The sequence below is a fragment of the Triturus cristatus genome, chromosome 11, assembly GCF_964204655.1.
Source record: "Triturus cristatus chromosome 11, aTriCri1.1, whole genome shotgun sequence".
Classification (NCBI taxonomy): Eukaryota; Metazoa; Chordata; class Amphibia; order Caudata; family Salamandridae; genus Triturus; species Triturus cristatus.
The window spans coordinates 409,037,097-409,057,273 of NC_140594.1; the positions used below are offsets into that span (position 1 = coordinate 409,037,097).

General features: G+C 45.6%; 1 long non-coding RNA gene across 1 annotated transcript; it reads right to left on the minus strand.

The window, feature by feature from the left end:
• Positions 1 to 2,125: 2,125 nt before the first annotated feature.
• LOC146784325 (uncharacterized) lies at positions 2,126 to 2,667 on the minus strand. The gene is made up of 2 exons (XR_014970903.1): positions 2,532 to 2,667; positions 2,126 to 2,260 (listed from the first exon to the last, which is right to left on the minus strand). It is a non-coding gene; the product is annotated as an uncharacterized LOC146784325 (long non-coding RNA).
• Positions 2,668 to 20,177: the final 17,510 nt, after the last annotated feature.

The following is a 20,177-nucleotide window of genomic DNA, read 5'->3' on the forward strand; positions in this document are numbered from 1 at the left end:
ATCATATGCCTCCATGAGGCACATTTTGCTAGGGTTTGTTGGGCTGCCGAGGCCAGCTTACCGACCCAATAGAAATCAATAGTGGAGTAGTCAGAGCTGTGTTTTGGCAACTACACTTTTTTCTCTTTTTGTGAATGGTGTTGTTAAGTTTCTCTCAGAGGTTCCTGTAGATGCCTCACTCCTGACGTGGGGGGTCATGTTAACCTTATTGTTCGCAGACAATACTTTGTTAGTATCAAAAACACCAAGTGGGCTCCAATTGCTTTTAAATAGCTTTAAAACTTTCTGTGACTCCCGTCGTTTAGAGTTTAACACCACTAAGACAAAGCTCTTACAGCTTAACCCTTACAGATCTTTTAGAGGTAATCTAACACTAGGAGGAGTTCCTCTGGAGATGGTGAGTACCTTTGATTGCCTGGGCCTTACTATCTCTGAAGATTAGTCTTGGAAGCCCCATGTAGCCAAGCAGAGTCTCAAAATCAGGCAAACAGCAGGGGGCTTGATTAAGGAACACAGTACCTCCTTTTGTAAACCAATGGCAGCCCCTCTTCAGATTTATGAGGCCAAATCTGTAGGTTCAGCACTTTATGGAGCCGAATTGTTGGGCTTTGAAAAGATGGATTCCCTATTGAATATCGAGAACAAGTTCCTTAGGTCCCTGGTTTCATTACCACAAAGCACACCTCTTTCCCCACTAAGGTTGGACCTGGGTAAAGCCTCTATCACTGAGAATGTTAAGCTATGTCCCTTACTGGTCTGGCAGAGCTTAAGGTCCACCCCTGAGTTGTCCTCCTACACTGCTGCCCTCAAGGAAGTTATCGCACTCGACTACTCTTAGAAGATAGGTTAGATCCGCAGTGTGAAATCCCTGCTAAGTGCAATAGGACTAGAGGGTTACTGGGAAATCAAGGATACTCTATTTCTTCCTAGCAAAGACGCAATCAAGAAACATTATTGGGATTGGATAGTACAGGGATCACTTTCTAGTTCTTCGTGGCACAATCGAACTTCAGAGTTTATGAATTTAAAACTGGTTGGTTCATACAAACAATATTTCGAACTTATCACCATACCCCAGGATAGGAAACTCTATATTCAGTTCAGATTTGGCTTCCTTCCCTTGAACTCATTTACTGGTTCCTTGCATCAGTCACCCGTTATCTCACAGTATTGGCCCAGCTGTATCTTTGCAATAGAGTCTATTGCCCATGTATTTTTTGTCTGTCCCAAGTATTCCTGCTCGAGAAGAAAATGGCTGAGGCCAATTTGCAAGCAACTGGGCACACGTTGCCGCGCTGAAGCCCTCTGTATCTTAAGATCAGACTCCAGCCCGGAAATTGTTTGCTCTGTTGCTAAGTTTTTGGGCCACATGTGGGCAATTAGAAGGTATTTTCTGAAAGCGTGAGACTAATCCATATGTTTTTTTCATTTTTTTAATCTCATTTATAATGTTTCTCTTTTGGGTTTTTTCCTTCTTGATAACTTAGCCGCTATGTTTTATGTCTATTTGACAATACCCAATCGGCCATGAGTGTTTTTGATCTTAGATGTGGTCCTTACTGTCTGGAAGGACAAACTCGTATGAGCACTCCTTTTAGCGAAATCAAATCGCCTTAAATAATTGCTATACCATTCTCCTTGATACATTCCAATAGTGAAATACTTTATCCTTATTATATAGAATTCTTTAGATCGTTGTAACAATTTCACAATATTTGACCATCCATTATTGTTTGGTTCACAGGGTTGAGAGTGAAGTTCCCGGATGCATTTTGGGTCCAGCCCTTCTTCAGGAGGTTCTCCCTGTAATAAATCAAAAATGCGTAGTTTGATCCAAGATCCGGAATGCGATTCTGTGATTTTAAAAGACACGGTGCACATTAGCATTCTCGTAAAGTCAATCGAAAGTAACGCGAACGGATTCATTTATGCGCGATGTTCATGCCTTTTGTGAGCGAAAATATCACAAGCATTAGATGCTAGCGGAATGAAAAATTATAAAATGTGAATTGTTAAAAGGCACGCGGTGTACGGTATCTAGCCAGTGAGATCAAACGGTGATTACATGCGTGTGTGTTTGTCACCCAGTAGAGTGGACAAGAAGGGAAGGAGCCAATAAAGCGGGTGAAAGTTTACGTAGGTGGTTTATTTAAAACAGGAGTAACCAAGTATAACAGTCCAGTTAACTCTTGTCCGGGACGTTCCTTCTCTTTGGGTCCTCTCCTTGTTCCCCCGACTTCTGCGTCCCTCTCTGGTATTCCTCACGGGCGGCAGGGGATGTGGAATGAAACAAAAGAGAACAGGGCTTTAGGTGGACGTTCAGCGTATCTCCTGTATGGTTGGGAAAGGGAGTGCGGGAAGTGCTAATTCACCAGGGACCACCACCAAGCGTGAGAGGGCATAACCGTAATCCCCAAGGCGAAATACCCCTAAGCAGTCATGCTCCTCAACCCCCTCCTTCCTGACGGCCCTTCTGCACTTCACCCGCTTCCCCCTTTAAATGAGAACAGTCCCCGGATCTTCCTGCGTACCTGGGGTAGCCACACTTCTCCTGAAGTTTGGCTGGGCGATGCGCGGTGTACTCGGCCTCCTGGCCCTTCCTCTGTCGGTTCTGCGCTGCTCCCGGGATCGGTTCCATCGTCCCTGTCGGGTTCCCGTCGTCTCCTCTCCTCCGGCGTCTGCTTCGATTCTCCTTTGTTGTCCACGGCTTCCGCGCTGGCGTCTTCCGGGTCGTCCTTCTTCAACGACGTGGAGGGCAAGGATAGGTCGACAAAGGCCGACGTCACCGGGGCGAACTCCGCCTCCTCCGAGTCCGCGTCTTCGTTAAAGGGCCGGTCCCGATTCTGCAACAAAGATAGAGGGTCACTTTCCCTATCTTTGTCATGAGCCCCGTCAACCCTGTCACAGTGTTAATAAAGTTGTGCGAATGGCGGGTATTTTAAATGACGAGAATATCGCCAATCATTATATTCTGCCAAAGTAAGTGAAAATAAGTATGAATTTCTCCAAATAGCTATACAGTCCTTCACGAATAATTCCGAGTAGTAGCATGCTTCGTGTAAGGAGAACATATGAAAAACCAAGCGTACTTCAGTACAATAGTGTGCGTAAAGAAAGAAAACGTGCTGGTCACTAAAATGATAGTAGCGTCATTAAGTGAAAAGAGTTATCTACAGTGAGTATTTTATCGTACCTGTGTGTGCGTCCAAATGGGCTTGCTCCGTGTGAAAAACCTTCGCGATTTGTGAGTGAACCGGCAGTGAAGTTATATTATCGTGTGACCCGGAAGTGTGTGAACGCGTTAGTCATAGAAATAAAGAACGGACATTCATGAGTTTGCTAAAGTAGACAGAGTAAACGGCGCCGATGTTTTTGATCTTAGCCAGCATAGTGGGCCACGTTGCCCATATTGGAATAGACTTAGACTTTTGCTGACTTGGTCCCACATGTACACCCATGCTTGTTTTTATTTTAATTAAAAAAAAACTTTTTTTAGATTATGTCCTGCTAGGCATTTCTCGATAGGTTATTAATACATTTTCATTGGCTTCTTAAATTGCTCTGTATGAAAAATGTATTGCATTGCACTTTTATGGTCTACGACCGAAATAAAGTTTAAAAGAAGAAACTTGCCTCAGTAGTTGCCAGTGCCTGTTTGCATTTTGAGTAAAAATCTGTGATTTACGATTTACTCAAAAATTCATTTTCTGGAACCCTTGGGTGAATTGTGGTCGTTTTGGTGTCTAACAATTTATAAAAATAAGATCTATTTTCATAAATTGGTGTTGGAATTATTTTGTGTTGCATTTCTTTCTTATACAATTGCTTTGGTACTTCTAAATGCTTTGCACTAATTCCTTTGTTAAAACTGACTCCTCAAAGCTGTAGCTTCCCCAGGGTTGAGCTAAGGTTTTACAAACAAGCCTGACTGGGCCCAAGACAGGTTTCTGAGTTTATTACATGGTGAGGTCGCACTACTACACCATATATAGACTGCATTTCCTCACACCAGAGAAGCAGCCAAGTCCAGTGGAAAAGCATGTCTGGGTGCAATCTTTGATGGCATACTTTCATTAGCCCTCACACCCACGAATACAGCATTCCAGCATCTACATCTCCTGAAAGGAGACCCGCCATTGCTCCTCTGTAGCCAGAAAAAAATCCTAATCCTATCTATGGTCATCTCATGCCTAGATTGTCGGAACAGCTTATAACCTGGCCTCCCCAGCTCATCTCTGTCAAAACATCAGAGAGATCAAAAGTATGCTTCTCACAGGCAGCTTGCCTAACACAACATCACTACATCGCACTTGCCTTTTTAACTTCCTTCATAGCCTCCATAGGCCCTCAGTAAAGTAAGAGCCTCCTTTAAAACATTTTACCTCGAACACAAGGTGTTCCATGGCCACTACCTAACAAAACTTTGTTCTGAGGCAATCAATCAGAAGCCTGAGGTCTGCTAACCAGTGCATACTGTCTACCTCAATACTCCAGTACAATGAATTATGCGGATACTTTCTCCACTGTCAGTTCCCTCAAATTTTGCGCCATTCTATTTTGATAATTTCTCCTTCTCGCTAACAGCCCATTATTAGACCTGGCTTCTTTGATGTTTTTAACCCTGTCTTTTTTGCTTCTGACCTCCTGTTTTTTACTGTGTGCTGCATTTAGTTTTGCCTGGTTTTAGACCTCTGGGCACTTTACCACTGCTGATCAGTGCTAAAGTGCAAGTGCTCCCTGTGTAAATTGTGATTATGATTGGTTATCCATGATTGGAATATTTGATTCACTGCTAAGACCCTAATGAAGTGCACTGTGTGTGCCCAAGACCTGTAATTCAAATTCTACTAGTGGGCCTGCAACATGGATTATGCCACCCACATGAGTAGCCCTGCAACCATGTCTCAGACCTGCCACTGCAGTGTCTGTGTGGGAAGTTTTAAACTGCTATGTCGACCTGGCAAGTGAACCCACTTGCCAGGCCCAAACCTCCCCTTTCACTACATGAAAGGCACCCCTAAGGTAGGCCCAAGGTAGCAGCACGGGCAGCCGCACGGGCAGGGTGCAATGAATTTGAAAGGTAGGATATGTACTTGTGTGTTTTACATGTCCTGATATTGAAATACTGCTAATTTCGTTTTTCACTATTGCAAGGACTATCTCTCTTGTACGTTATCAATGGAGCTGCCTTGTAACCCAGGACGCCCGGATTTGCGACGCATCATACCTGTGTGCCAAGTTCTTCATTGACCTGGTCCAGCAGTAAGGAACCAAGGCAGCGTGCCTAGAAATGAGGCATCACTTCCCCTCACAGTAAGAAAGCAACGCATCACCTCTCCTGGTAGTAAGGAACCAATGCATCACCGCCCCTGGGAGTAAGGAATCGATGCATTGCTTTTCTTTTCTAGCACTTCACCCTCCCTGTGCCTGTTTTCGTCTTTGATTTAGCCACAACCCAGGTACGCTGTGATAAAAGTGACAAATCCATAGTTTACTACAGACTGAACGATTTAAACCTTTTAAAAGTGATATCTTGAGGCAAGATGACAGCTGTGTGAGCGCTGTAGGAGCCGCTCTCCCTGCTACTGGGACATTGATATGAATTAAACCCGGATAACGGGGGGGAAAAAGCACAAACTCACCGTCGGGAAACATCCTGAAACATCCTGTGAGAAGTTACATCGCTGAACAAGGCTGGATGAGGCTGGAACAATGGTCTGGAGCTCTATCGGTCCGAGCGACGAAAGAAATTCTCCTTGCTGTCACCGGAATAAAGTCGAGGGTGCTCCGGTGGACCTTGAGGACTCTGCAGTATTTGGCATCCATACGGGGCAATTTGGCTGCTCCAAGGCTCGGCGATATGCCCCCGAAAATTAAGCCTTTGCCTAAGGAAAGCGGAGCAGCTGGTGGAATCAAGGGAATGCCCTCGACTTGGCGTGCAATTGCTGACGCGAAGAATCTGAACGCTACTCTCTCTGCCGCGCTGGGCGGGGAGGGGCCTGATGATAGGACTCCTACAAGGGAGCAGCGTCTCGTTGATACAGCAACCAGGCCAAAACAGCAAACGGTGCCTGGGATGTTTACCGGGCGTGGTGCTGCAGGCACCTTGAAAAAATCAACAAGCAAAGGCAAAACCATTCAACCTGTTAAAAAAACTGCCAATAATTCCAGGGTTATTGAGACAGTGGAAGAAGTTACAATAAGCAAACCTTCCAATATAGGAGAACACCCCCCTATAGACAGAAGCACTTGTAAATGCAGACTTGAAAGCCTTATATCTGTCTGATATGAATATCGAGATTACTAAAATAGGCATGGTACCAGAGACGGGAGAGGATGAAAGAAATGCACTACAAGGAGATACCCCTATGCAAACAGCGCTTGAAACCCGCAACCCTCAGGATTTAAATGTAAATAACAGGGTACTAACTCAGATGGATGGCAAGAGTATAGGGACACCAGCGAGTGATACATTTTTTTCACTGACAGATGAGTCTGAACTGACCAACAACAGCAAGAACAGATGCTGAGTTTACAGGAGAGGATAGTGGCAGCCCTCTCTTAAGACTCGACACTCAAAGGCGCTTACCTGTTCGTACCAAAAGGAGAAGTACTAGAGGTATAGACAAAGATATGGACATTACCTCGGAAAACAGCCAGACAAGTCAATTAAAATGGGATTATTCAACCAACCATTTTGGGATTGAAACTGATGATGAGAATGGAACTCAACTGGGCCTTCCTAAATTATCCATGGAGTCCAAAAGCAACTCGGAATCCCATCCATCTATGGAGTTAATCTATTCAACACTGAAACAAATGCAGACAGAAGCTCGCCACAAACACAAGAGGGACCATCTGGCAACTAAGAAGCTTCAGGGAGCTATACGTAAAGTTAATAAAGCGTGCTCAGAAATCACCAAACGCACTACAGTGTTAGAGGAGTGCATTGTCCAACTAGAGGCCGGAGCCGACAACACAGGACAGCAAATTGCGTCAAATGAAAGTAAGATGTCTGATGTGCTTTGGAAATTGGAGGATTTTGAAAATCGACAGCGGCGAAATAACCTCCAGTTACTTGGGATTGCAGAGAAGGGGATGACATCCGTGGCTTTGTCCTGAGACTACTCAAGGGCGCCTTCACTGAACTGGCTCATTGGAATTGGGAATTGGAGGTGCAAAGGGTGCACCGATTCCCTCTGATGCTGAAAAAGAGAGCAGGGCAAGACGAGAAATCCAGAGCCATTCTCATTTTTTGGGGAAATTTTCTTTTGCGCCAGTCCATATTTGAGAAAGCCAGACCTGACGCAAGAAGGGCAGCTGCGGGGCACTCCTTCTTTGTATGACCTGACTTTTGCCATACTACGGTAGAAAGGAGATGGAGACTTCAGCAGCTATTTACCCCTTTCCAGAAATTGGGCTACAAGGTCTTACTAATGAATCCCGCCAGACTTAAGGTCATCTGTAAAGGCACAACCAGGGTATTCATGTCAGAGATACAAGCCCAGGAGTTTCTGCAGGAGCATTCTCAGAAACAGGAGCTCTTCTATAAGGACTAATTATGTTTTTGCGGTTGAATCTTTTTTTCTTCTTCCGGGGCGTTTCTTCTTACTGTACTTCTGGTCTCTATTGTGGCAGGGAGCGGTTAGGGGCACATCGAGATACAGGAGGCATCACAAGGGTCTATGACCATTTTTGCCTTTTTGAGGGGGTAGAGGAGTGGGGGAGGGTGGGCTCCAAAGGGGGAAGGGGAGGGTTTTTTTTTTTATTTTGGTAGGTACACGTAACTTGGAATGGTTATCTCACAGATTGTTTTGCCACATGGTGTATGAACACTATTTAATCACTAATGAGGAAGCTTAGAATAGCCTCAATTAATATTTGTGTACTGAATAATCCCCAAAAGCGACGGAGAGTCAGCCTGGACATTCAATTCCTGAAGGCAGACATTGTCTGCCTTCAGGAAACGCATATCGAAGCTGGCAGAAGGGGGGTTCTGGAGTTGCCAGGTTACCAATTGATCTCTAGCACTAGGCAGGATACAAGGACAAGAGGGGTGGTAGTAATGGCACGGAAAGGTTTAGGCAGATTCCCACGATCTTCTGCTGTTAAATGGGAAGGTGGGTAATTATACAGTGCTGTTTAGATAATAATGTGTTTACACTATGTTCGGTCTATGGATTGGTGCTTGATGATCCAGCATTGTATGAGTGGCTGAATGTTGAACTAGTTGGTTGGCCCCTTCCACTTATTTTCTGTGGGGATCTTAACATTAATATGAATTGTCAGATTTCCAATCAAATGGGTGCAGTGTATCAAGGTCGTAAACCTAAAGTTTATAAATCTCTGTTACAGCTAAGACTCTTGCATGGGCTATCGGATGTTTGGGCAAAACAAGAAGTTAATGATCCAGGTTTTACGTATTTTTCTGCACCGCATCAAATACATGCAAGGCTGGACTATTTTTTTGTGTCACTGGAGCTGTTACAAGGATGTAAAATAAGCAAATACCCCAGAGTCATGTCTGACCATAACTCTTTGGTGCTAGAAATAAATATTCAGATGAAATCCCCACCGGCACGATGGACATTTAATAGGGCTTTACTCAGTGAGGAAGGCTATGTACAGCACATGGGGATCCCCAGGTTTATTAGAGAAAACATAGGAAGCACTAGTACATGTGTAGTCTGGGATACTTTAAAGGCTGGAGTCAGAGGAGAAACATCCAAGTATGGGTGGGAGTCACAAAGGAAAGAGAGAATTTGTTACAAACATTGTATGATGACCTGGGAAAGGCAGAAGTCGATTTGATAGATGTTCTCTCTGACGGGGGAGATTCCGAGACAGCCTAATCAAAGATCATAATCGCCAGGTCAGCAATTACAGAAATATCGATTAAGAAATCAGCCGGCAGGTATATGGCTTGGCGAAGCAGTGTGTATGAGAGTAACGAAAGGGTGGGTCACTTACTTGCAATCCGCACTAGAGAAAAACTGCTCCAAACCAGGATCATTGAAATCAGAGATCCTAGTGCCGGCATGGTTACTGAACCGGAAGCTATTCTCTCCGCTTTCCAATTTTTTTTTATCTGAGATTATATACAGAGGACATTCAGAGAGGGGATCGAGAGATTGAGGAATATTTAAGGGGGCAAATTCATGATCAGTTATCTCTTGAGGAGAAAGATACTTTAGAGGCACCAATTAAAATTGAGGAGATAAAAAAGGCTATTGATTCTCTGCCACTAGGTAAAGCTGTTGGAACGGATTTGATACCAGAAGAATTTTATAAAAAAGTTAGGGCACAGATCATGGAGATTATGTCAGAGATATTTGTTAGAGCACAATCAGGTGAGATGGACCCCAAATCTTGAAAATCAGCTAATATTGTAGTATTTAAAAAAAAGGCAAACCTATAAATGAATTGGGGCCACACCAACCAATTACATTGGTCAACAGTGACATAAAAATTGATGCCAAAATTCTGGCTAACAGGTTAGCTTCAGTCATTAAGAATCTAGTCTCTCCCTATCAACATGGATTTGTCCCGGGCAGGGGAGCGATAGAACATATCCGTCGAACAATTGCCCTATTTGATTCCACCAAGATTACGGGAGACCCTATGGCTTTAATACTATTAGATGCAGAAAAAGCTTTTGATAGGGTCTCCTGGCCTTTCTTGTGGGCAATTATGGAGACAAAAGGGCCTGGGTAAAGGATTTATTGGGGCTATTAGCTGTATGTATCGGGAACCTACTGCCAGAATAGCCATGATGGGTTCCACATCCGATGTAATTAAAATTACACGTGGTACGCGACAAGGGTGCCCCTGTTCTCCGCTATTGTTTGCGGTTTACATCAATCCTTTAATCAGGAAAATAGAGAAGAACCAAAAGATTCAGGCTATACATTCCATTTGAGGAGACACCAAGATTTTAGCCTATGCGGATGCCTTAGCAATAGTCCCACCTAACCCGTGAGTGGCCCTCATTGAGATAGAAAAGGAAGCAAGTCATTTTGGCAAGATCTCCGGGTATCATCTTAATGAAAGTAAAACGTTGATCGTTAAGAATGGGAACATAGACCTGGATGACGCTCGAGTAGTGAAGAATGCTAGATACTTGAGGGTCGAGATCAATGCTAATATAGATGAACTTGTTAAAATTGATCTGGAGCCTCTGATACAGAAATCTATGGCAGATTTTAATAGGATGAATAATCTACACCTCACACTGCTAGGTAGGAGCAATGCTATTAAAATGCTATTTTTACCAAAAGTCTTATAGTTTTTAAGAGCTATCCCAGTGGAAATAAATAAAGCATGGTTCTTAGCGTTGAATCAAGTGATTTCTAGATTTCTGTGGGCAGGGCAACGCCCTCGAAGAGCTTTAAAATATATGACCTTGCCTAGAGATCGCGGGGGCTGGTCAGTTCCGAATTTTCATTTATACTATTGGGCAGCAGCATTACAACAGATGGCTGATCTATTGGGCAGAGATAGTGGCGCAACGAGGGAAGCAGCTAACTTTTCCATATTGGAGCTAATATTTGGAGCGGAGGCTAAAGGCTGTCTCATGCGACATATTGATTTTGCCTATTTTAAAAGAGTTCAATTTAAGATATTTGTGGGAGCATTTAGGGTCTGGACTGCAGTTCGAAAAAAGCTGAACATTGGGTGAATCCATGGATATTCCCATTTGGTTAATGATGATTTATCCAGATATATTCCATTATGGTTATATGAAAATATGGGTTGAAAGGGGTGTGAGGCACATCAGTGATTTAATGGAAGATAAGGATGTATTTTTGTTTGACACAATTAAGGGAAAGTTTGGGAAAGGTAACAATCACTTTTTTAAATATTTACAATTAAGGGATTTCCTGACTAAGAAGGTAGCGAACTGTAGTAAAATCCCTTTATCCCTTTATCTACAATATGTAAATTACTTAATAAGGAAATGGGGGGCGATTTAACTAAACATACAAACCGATGGCAGGATATGTTACAAGCAGGGATAGGGGAATGCGAGGACTCTCTTCTGTTAAGCCAGACAGCATTTATTTTGGCAAATCTCCAAGTACAGTGCTTTAAGACCTGGCTCAATTTATATATCACACCAGCACGGATTTTTAGATGGGTAGGAGCCTCAGGTATACACTGTTCTCGTTGCGGAATTCTAGCCGCTGACAGCGTGCATATGTTTGCCACTTGCCCTAAACTCTCTCCTTTGGTAACCAAGATGGGTAATTACCTTAGAAATATGCTGGGATTTGGGGTGGATCTCACACCACAAGTGATAATTCTGGGGGTAAGTAATCAGGAAATGGCCGAACTAAACCGGATTATGTTATTCACAGCCATGGCAGTGTTTAGGCTATGCATGGCTAGTGCTTGGTTAGATCAAGATCCACCTTCAGTACATGGCTGGTTGGGGAAATTGCTAGCAATATACAGTTGGGAGATTGCGGCATACGAACGAAGGGGACATAGAACTAAAAAGAGAGGGTTTGATATCTGGTCACCAGTAACTAGATGGATCAATGAGGATGTCGATTCAATGGCATAAGACCAGCTGAATTACTTTGAAAATGTTATAATGAGTTTTGTTATATATGTAATATAAAGGTCTAGTGTGCATTAAAGTAATGTATAGTTTAACTTCCTTTGGAGTGGAGGGAGGGGGAAGGGGAGAGTATGGAGGGGTGGAACATCTAGCAAGTAGGGGGGCATAAAACATAAAATATGACAACGTGCGTAACTGTATTGTATAACGTATGCGATGTTTATGTCTCCTCTGTTTGCTGTCCAATTAAAGACAATTAAAAAAAAAAGTGATATCTTGATTTGTGTATATTGGATCTTTGTCATTTTATTCTGATAAATATTGGGTATTTCTCTAAACTGGAGTGGTGTCCATTTGTAGTATTTTCACTGTATTACTGTGTGTGATTTGTACAAATGCTTTACACATCGCCTCTGAGATAAGCCTGACTGCTCGTGGCAAGCTACTAAGGGGGTGAGCAGAGGTTATTTTGGGTGTGTAACTCCCTCACACTGACTAGAATAAGGCTTCCTACTTGGACAGGGTACATCCACTGCCAACTAGAGAACCCTATTTCTAACAGACACTCAGATGCACCCTTTGTCCTGCTTTGATCATACGACTAAGACGGGTTTTGCCATTCCACCTACACTGTCAGTACTCGAATGCCCTGAAGCCGCAGTCAGCTAGTTGGATGGACATATTCGATGGGGGAAGGGGGAGTGTAAGAAATTGTATTATTATTTGAGTGGGTAAGTACTCACCTAAAGGAATAATCACAACCCTTATCAGGGTGAACCCTCAAAGTCACGATATCAACTTGTGCGCAACCCTGTGATAGCTGAGACATTGAGCAGAAAGGATTAATTTAGGGCTATGTGTAAAGTCAAAATGCAAAGCAATAACAATTCAAAACCAAATGAGGATAAGAGAGTAAAGTTTAATAAACACAATGACACCAAAAGGACAAAAATCCAATAATGAGAACCAGATATATTCATTTTTTACGTTTTAAGTAGAAATTGCCCCAAAAAAGCACAAAGCGCCAATGACAGTCAGTGGTCTTCGAAGACCAGAACTGTGGCACAATTTGAGGCCAACTGTGATGGAGTATGGGTTGAATGCACCAAACCGGTTTGTCTTGGTCAGACATTTTGCCTGCGGACTTTTAAGTCCCACTCCATCACATCAGTACAGTTATAAAGCCCCCCATAATCTGAGGGGAGGCATTTAGAGTCTCACAGGTTCACAGACAGAGGCTAACAGCAAGGTGCAGTCCAGTTCCACTTGCCACTAGTCAGCTTGGTAATTCCAGGAAAAGACTCTTACAGCTTGTTGTCTTCCTGTAGTCACTCAGAAGATCAGCCAACTGACCCTTGGAGTACACTTCTTTGTACTGGGTACAAGTGGGAACAGGTCCAGTCCTTCAGCGCTCTTGTCAAACAAGTTCAGTTCTCTTCTGATCTTCCACAAGTCCAGAAACTGTACTGAAGTGGGTGCCTAGCGATGCCGCCACATTTATACTTGGCATAGGCTAATGGCTGTGGATGACTCCTGGTCCATCCCTAACCAATTAGGTGAAAGTTCCTAAGCCCTGACTTATCTGTTGTTGCAGTAGTTCCTTAATTCCTTACAGCAAACAGGTCCAAAATGTCATGTGTCAGGAATTTTCAAGGTGACAAATGTCTTTGGCCACACTAAACGTGGGCTCTGAGGTCTGAGTGTGGGTGTAGAGAGTGTGCGCTGGTAATCCTAGTGCCCTCCCATATCGAATACTAAAATCCAGTTTGAGGCAGACGCTGTACCCACAACAAACCCAGGGACAGAAGTCTGGAAGGGCAAAGGCAGGGTCTTCCAGAAACCAGATAGTGGTTACTCAAGAATTGTTTTGGCATCTAGTGGTGTAATTATTTTTCTAACTGGTCTCTTTCCCGGGATACAGTATTAATAATTAATATTGTTTCCCAGTGTTTATCTATGGGCTAATCAGTATTCCTACAGAGAAAATAGCTTTGTGGATGGGGGTAGTCACTGTATGGACATCCTTAATTAAATTGCGTACATGTTCTGCTTTCTTCTACCATGCACACTCCCTTATGGGCAACAAACCCTACATTGGGGGGACTTATCAATATTCAATAGGAAGATTCTTAACTGTAATAAGGGGTTTACTTTAATAGGTCTTGGTGCATGTTTTGCAATGTCAAGTCAAGTCAAGTCAAGTCAAAAGGCTTTATTTAGATAAAAATTTATCATAAAAGCTTCACAGTTAAAAAGAATTTGATTGCATTTAACCTTAAAATCCAATTTTTACAGTAAAAAGAAGAAGCACATCATAAATAAATGTTAAAAACAAATTAAACAATTTCTTTAAGTCTTTTGCTTCTAATACACCATGCCCATGATAAAAATGTTGAAAGGGCACAAGCATACAAAAGGCGAGAGTCCGACATTAAAATACGTAGTGCCTCAGTGTGATGCCTGGTTCCTAATGAGCGACACAATTGCTTAAGCCATCTTCTTCTTGGGTGTACATACTCCTGGCATTCAAACAAAAAATGTGCCACAGATTCTTGTCTAGATGTGCAAGAGGGGCAAAATTCTGTGGTCTGGGCTGGGGGTTTCCACCGAGATGTAAAGGCATGAAGTGGAAGAGTCCCGGACCTGAATTTAAAATAAAGGGTCCTGTCGAAAGGTTTCTCAATAATATCTAGATAGAATTCCCGGATCGGCAAGTCCTTGAATTTCAGAAAGTCCTCAGTGAGTCTGCCCAGTGTACAGTTAGTATTCCGTTGGGTCGCAATCCAGTTCCAGTATAAAGTCTTAAGTGTTGCTTTCGGAGGGGAAGACCTATTTTCTCAGGCTACACTTAGCCCCAGATTGCACAGGAGGGCTTTCATGTCTCTCAACCATTTTATCCTATGCCACCCGGGAAGTGACATAACTTCAGAGAGGCCTTTAGCATATTTAGCTAGCTCCGGGACTCCCCACAACCGAGCCCATAACAGTAGGGGTCGGAATTTTGCCAAATCACCAATGGGACGACAACCTAAATAAAGCATCAATGGAGTCATAGGGGTACCTTGGGGAAGTGACATAATGGCCCTACAGAACTTCCTCTCAGATGTTGACAGCTCGCTAGTATTGCATGAGCCCCACAGCCCAGCCCCATAAAGAGCAGAGCTGACTCCCCTTGCTGCATAGATTTCCATAACAGGGGCTATAGGTCCAATTGCACAGGAGCGCTGCTCCTTCAAAAGAGCCCCTGTTACCCTCTTATGGGCTAGCAGCATCTTACATAAATGAGGAGCCCACTGCATATTATGCGACAAACGGATCCCTAGATAATCAAACACATCCACCCTCCCCAAAGGTACGGCGTTCAACCTCGGAGGGCGCACAGGTTTTTTAGGGGGGTTCATCACAAGATATTTCGTTTTATCAGTGTTGATTACCAGGCCCCGTTCTACGCAAAAAAGCTGGAAGTTGTTTAGTAATTTTTGGAGGCCCATTGGGGATTTGGAGAGTAAGAGTGTATCATCCGCAAAGAGGAGGGTAGGGATTCGTTCCCCCGCCAGGGATGGTTCGTCTGAAGGATCTTTCAGCAGATGCTCGACCACACCGTTGACATATAAAGAAAAGAGGGTAGGAGCTAGAACGCATCCCTGGCAAACCCCTCTCTCTACCGGGATTCTGCTAGTTTTCTCTCCGTCCCTGCCCCATCTAATCTGGGCAAAGGTATTTTCATGCAACCTTACAATTAACAATAGTATGTAGTGGGGTATCCCCATGTCAGCAAGGACTTTCCAAAGAGTCTCCCTAGGTACTAGGTCAAAGGCAGTCTTTAAATCGATAAATGCGAGATAGAGACTGCCTTTGCCCAGGACCACCACCTTCCAGTACACTAGCAACAATCTAAAAGCTTGTTCAATTGTGCTAGTGCCTGCTCTGAAGCCTGCCTGGTAGTCAGAAAGGATGTTGTTTTCACCGATCCATTGTAATATTCTAACCAACAACACCTTGCCGACCACCTTTTGAGTTATGTCCAGCAGGCTTATAGGTCTGTAGTTCGACGGGTCGTCCCTAGCCCCCTTTTTAAAAATAGGAACAACCTCCGCCCCTTTCCAAGATGTGGAAATAGGTGCACCCCTACTGATAGCATTGAGCAGGCAATAGATGAATTTACCCCATTTCGGGGTGTCTGAGCGTAGCAGATCCCCAGGGATGCCATCTGGACCGGCTGCTTTTTGGGGCATGATGGTACTAATTGCATACTCCACTTCTTTAATAGAAAAAACGGGATCTGCTAAATCTACCTCCCAGTCTTTAAGGGGCGTAATAGTACGTATAGTGCCAATTGCATGGTCTGCTCTCTTTATTGGGAGGTCGGGATTTACTAGAGCCACCTCCCAGCCCTGTTCATCATTGGAAATAGCTGTGGCAATATCGCCAGTTTGGCGAGTATACAATTTGGAAAAGTGATTAACCCACACTTGGCTGGTGATATTACATGTTATAAGGTCGCTGTCTGGTCTACTTTTGGCTCTAATTGTATCCCAGAAGCGCCTTGAATCTTTCCCAGAGCTTGCCTCTTTTAAGGTGCACCAATACTCTTGTTCCCACTCCTTTCTTGCACTTGCCAGGGTTTCCTTATAATTTTTTCTAGCTCCCTGTATCGCTACTTGGGATTTACTTTTAATGGCCCTAATCAAAAGAGTTTTTGCATGCCTACAAGCAGATGTATACCATTCATGCTTACCCCTAGGGTTCCGAATTGCCGTATTCTTGCCCACATGCTCCTTTTTCAAAAATACATTCCCAATAGTCCTAAGAGTTCCCTCAAAGATGGATGTGACCCTTCGGAAATTGGAGGGGCCGGATCGATGTTATCCAGCTCCATTTGTGAGGCAATAAGCAATGCATTGATAGTGTTAAGTTTGATCTCATCAGCTGAGACCATATTCCACTTCAATCGTCTTCCACAAGAGGAGACAGAGATTTTATGAGCTTGCTTAGGGGATGTTTTAATTATTTCATTGGGCCAAGGATTTTTGAGAGACAAGGAGAGCGAATTATGGTCGCTTTCGACGGTAGGTAGGACTACCATATCCTGTACCAGACCCCAAAGGGAAAAATCTAGTAGGATGTAGTCAATCCTTGAGGTATGGTTAACTCTATTAAAAGTGGCCGCGCCCGTGGGGTCTGAACTTGTATGGCCGTTAGTAGCTCTTAGACCGAACTCCAACGTTAGGGCATTCAGCTGAATCGCAGTTTGGGACCATTTTTTAATCGGGGAAATGGTTAGGACTGGGATACCCCATCTAGCGTCATCCTCACCCGGGTCGAGAATATCATCTGTTGTGAGAGGCTCGTAAGTGCAATTAAAGTCTCCCGCAACCAGGACTTGGGCTCCAGCTGAATTTTCTCTAAATTCCGTTTCAAGAATAGACACTGTCGGGGACATAGAGCCATGTTTAGTACCTCTGGCATATACATTGAACAAGTCGAGGGTTGGTCCCCTTCGAGGACCTCTCAAAGAGATTCCTAAAATGTCAGGGCAATTAATTTGTTTTGGTTCTATGCGGCAATTTAAGGCAATGCTTACCCAAATGAGTAGGCCTCCCGAAGGACGACCCTTCCCATTTCTGGGAAGTACTGCTGGGACAAAGTAGGTGACATATCCCACTCGATAAAGTGGTTCTAGGCTCCAGGTCTCCTGAAATAGACAGATCATGTGCGCCTCCACTAAGGCATTAAACTCTGGTAGACACAATTTCCTATGGATGCCTGCTAGGTTCCAGCTTAAGATCTTTTTTCTTTTTTTTTTTTTTTTTTCTTTTTTTTTTGAAACCGTTTATTACAAGACTCAAAAATATACAAATATGGGCCTACAACCTTCCGGCCGGCCACTAGCAATGAAAGGAGCATACGATATACATTTATAAAACACATGGTGCTGCGGCTGAGCATGCACAGGAGTTAACATCGTTGCGAGCCACACTATCCAGACCCCACTATACGGTTCCATTTTAAACTTAAAGAACGACAAATACAAACAAACCCACAAGGCAATCCTCAATCGGAAATAGCAACACGTGCTCCCCCAGAGGGGGGATCCTAGCCATCCATAGGAATCTTAAGAGGGGGGAGAGATCAGAACTAGGGCTGGGTACACCTAATGCCCAGGTACCGGGGGAATGAGTTGGCTAAGGGGACGGGGCCGGCGACGGATCAGGCAATAACGGTGGAGCACAGATTCCCCCGCGGTAGGCGTTCCAGGGGCCCCATACTTTCACCCATGTCCCAGGCTTACCTCTCGCCACATACACCACCTTTTCCCGAAACATGCACCAATCCATATGTTCCCTCCAGGCCGAGACAGTCGGGGGCCTCTGGGATCCCCACAGTTGGGCAATGTCACGCTTGGCAACCATATACCCCAGAGTCACCCACCACGTTTGCGGCACCGAGTAATCGGTAGGCTCCCACACATTCAACAGGCATCTCCTCGCTTCGGGCAACAGCGCCACATGCGTAACCACTCGCAGCACCTCATGCACACCACGCCAGAACCCCTCCACCTCTGGGCACTCCCACAAGATATGCAGAAAAGTCCCCAACGCACCACACCCACGCTTACACAAACCGTCCTCAGCATAGCCCATACGCAGGAGCTTTGGCCCCGTCATGTAGACCCTATGGAGTATCTTGAGCTGGACGAAACGAAGGCGAGCCGGTATGGCCACCTCTTTCGGGGAGGCCACCGCGGAGATCCAGTCCTCGTCGTCCAGCTCCAGCCCATCGGCTACCCAAGCCCCACGAAGGGCAGTCAACAAGTCTGAGCGGTCTTTGATCAGTTTTTTGTAGATCAGTGAGATCGTGCTGTCAGGGACGTGTCCATCCAGCACTCTATCCTCCAGGGGGGAACACTCCGGGATGGAGGCAACGTCCGGAAAGACGGAGCCCAGCGCATGCCGGACCTGCAAATACCGAAAGTACTCGCTGCCCTGCAACTGAAATTCCGTCTGCAGCATCTCGAACGTTTTAAATCCTCCCCTCGTCCAGAGATCCCCCACTTTGCTGATGCCTATTAAGTCCCACTTCTCAAAGCCCTTCGAGGTCCACAAGGAGCCCAACCGCTCAGACGCGTATAGTGGTGACGCCCGGGTCAAACGGTCCTTCCACCCCATAGCTGCATTGGCCGCGTGCCACACTTGCACCATGACACGCGTGGGGCCCGTTAGGCGAGCGTCGGGCGCGCTAGAGTAGAGCGCTCGATTATGGTCACCACCTGGAAGTAGCATCCTATCCATTTCAAACGCCGGGTTTAAGGCGGGCCCATATAGGCCCTGATTAATCGCAGCTAGCTGGGAGGCCCAATAGTACCGTTTAATATCCGGGAGGGCAATCCCCCCGTCATACCATGGGAGCGTCAGCTTAGCCAGGGCAATACGTGGCCTCCCGTCCCAGAACAGGCGGCGCTGCAAACTCTCCACTTCGCGGAAGTAGCGCGCTGGGACGAGGTCCATAGTGTTCTGCAACGCGTACAGGAAACGCGGCAGCGACATCATTTTAAACAATGCCGCCCGGCCGAGCGGCGAAAGCGGCAAACGCCGCCAGCGCGCGACATCCTCTTTCAGACGCTGGAGGGGGGGAAGCAAGTTCCGATCATACCGAGCCTCCGGGTCCAGAGTAATGAAGACACCCAGGTACCTAAATCCCTGCGGGGCGACCTGGATCGGACAGCCCCGCGGGAGGATAGGAGCCTCCCCGGAGAGAACATACACACACGATTTAGCCCAGTTGATGACCAGACCGGAGTTACGACCGAATGAATGCAGAACATCAACCAGTACTATGAGTGATTTACGTGGGGAAGCTAGGTACAAGAGGATGTCATCAGCGTATAGGGATACGCGGTCCTCATACTCAGGGGTCCAGCGGAGACCACGGATGGAAGGCTCCCACCGCAGCCACTCCGCCAGGGGCTCCAAGGCAAGTGCAAAGAGGAGCGGCGATAAGGGGCAGCCCTGTCGTGTGCCCCGGCCCAGCTCGAACGGAGCCGATACTCTTCTGTTCACCACCACCTGCGCCAATGGGCCCGAATACAGCAATTTGACCCAACTGATGAACCCTGGGCCAAATCCAAACTTCGCAAGCATCGCCCAGATATATGGCCATTCAAGCGTGTCAAACGCCATGGTGGCGTCTAAGGACGCCAAAATGGCCGGCTCCCGTATGAACGGGGCACGTGCGAGCACACCGTGCAAACGCCGCAGATTAAGGGCTGTGTTGCGATGGGGGATAAAGCCAGACTGGTCCTGATGAACCAAATCGCCCACCACGCCGACCAGCCGATTGGCCAGTACCTTGGCGAGAATCTTGGGCTCCGCATTCAGTAGCGAAATGGGCCGATAGGATGTAACCCGGTCCCGAGGTCTCCCCTCCTTGTGGATGACCACGATTGTAGCCAGACGCTGGTCCAGCGGGAGGGAGCCCACCGAGTGTGCCGCCAGGAACATAGCCCGGAGGTGGGGTGCCAGCGTATCCGGTCGCAGCTTGTACAACTCGATAGGGAGACCATTCGGACCCATGGCCTTGCCGGAAGCGACCGAGCGTATGGCGAGGGCGATCT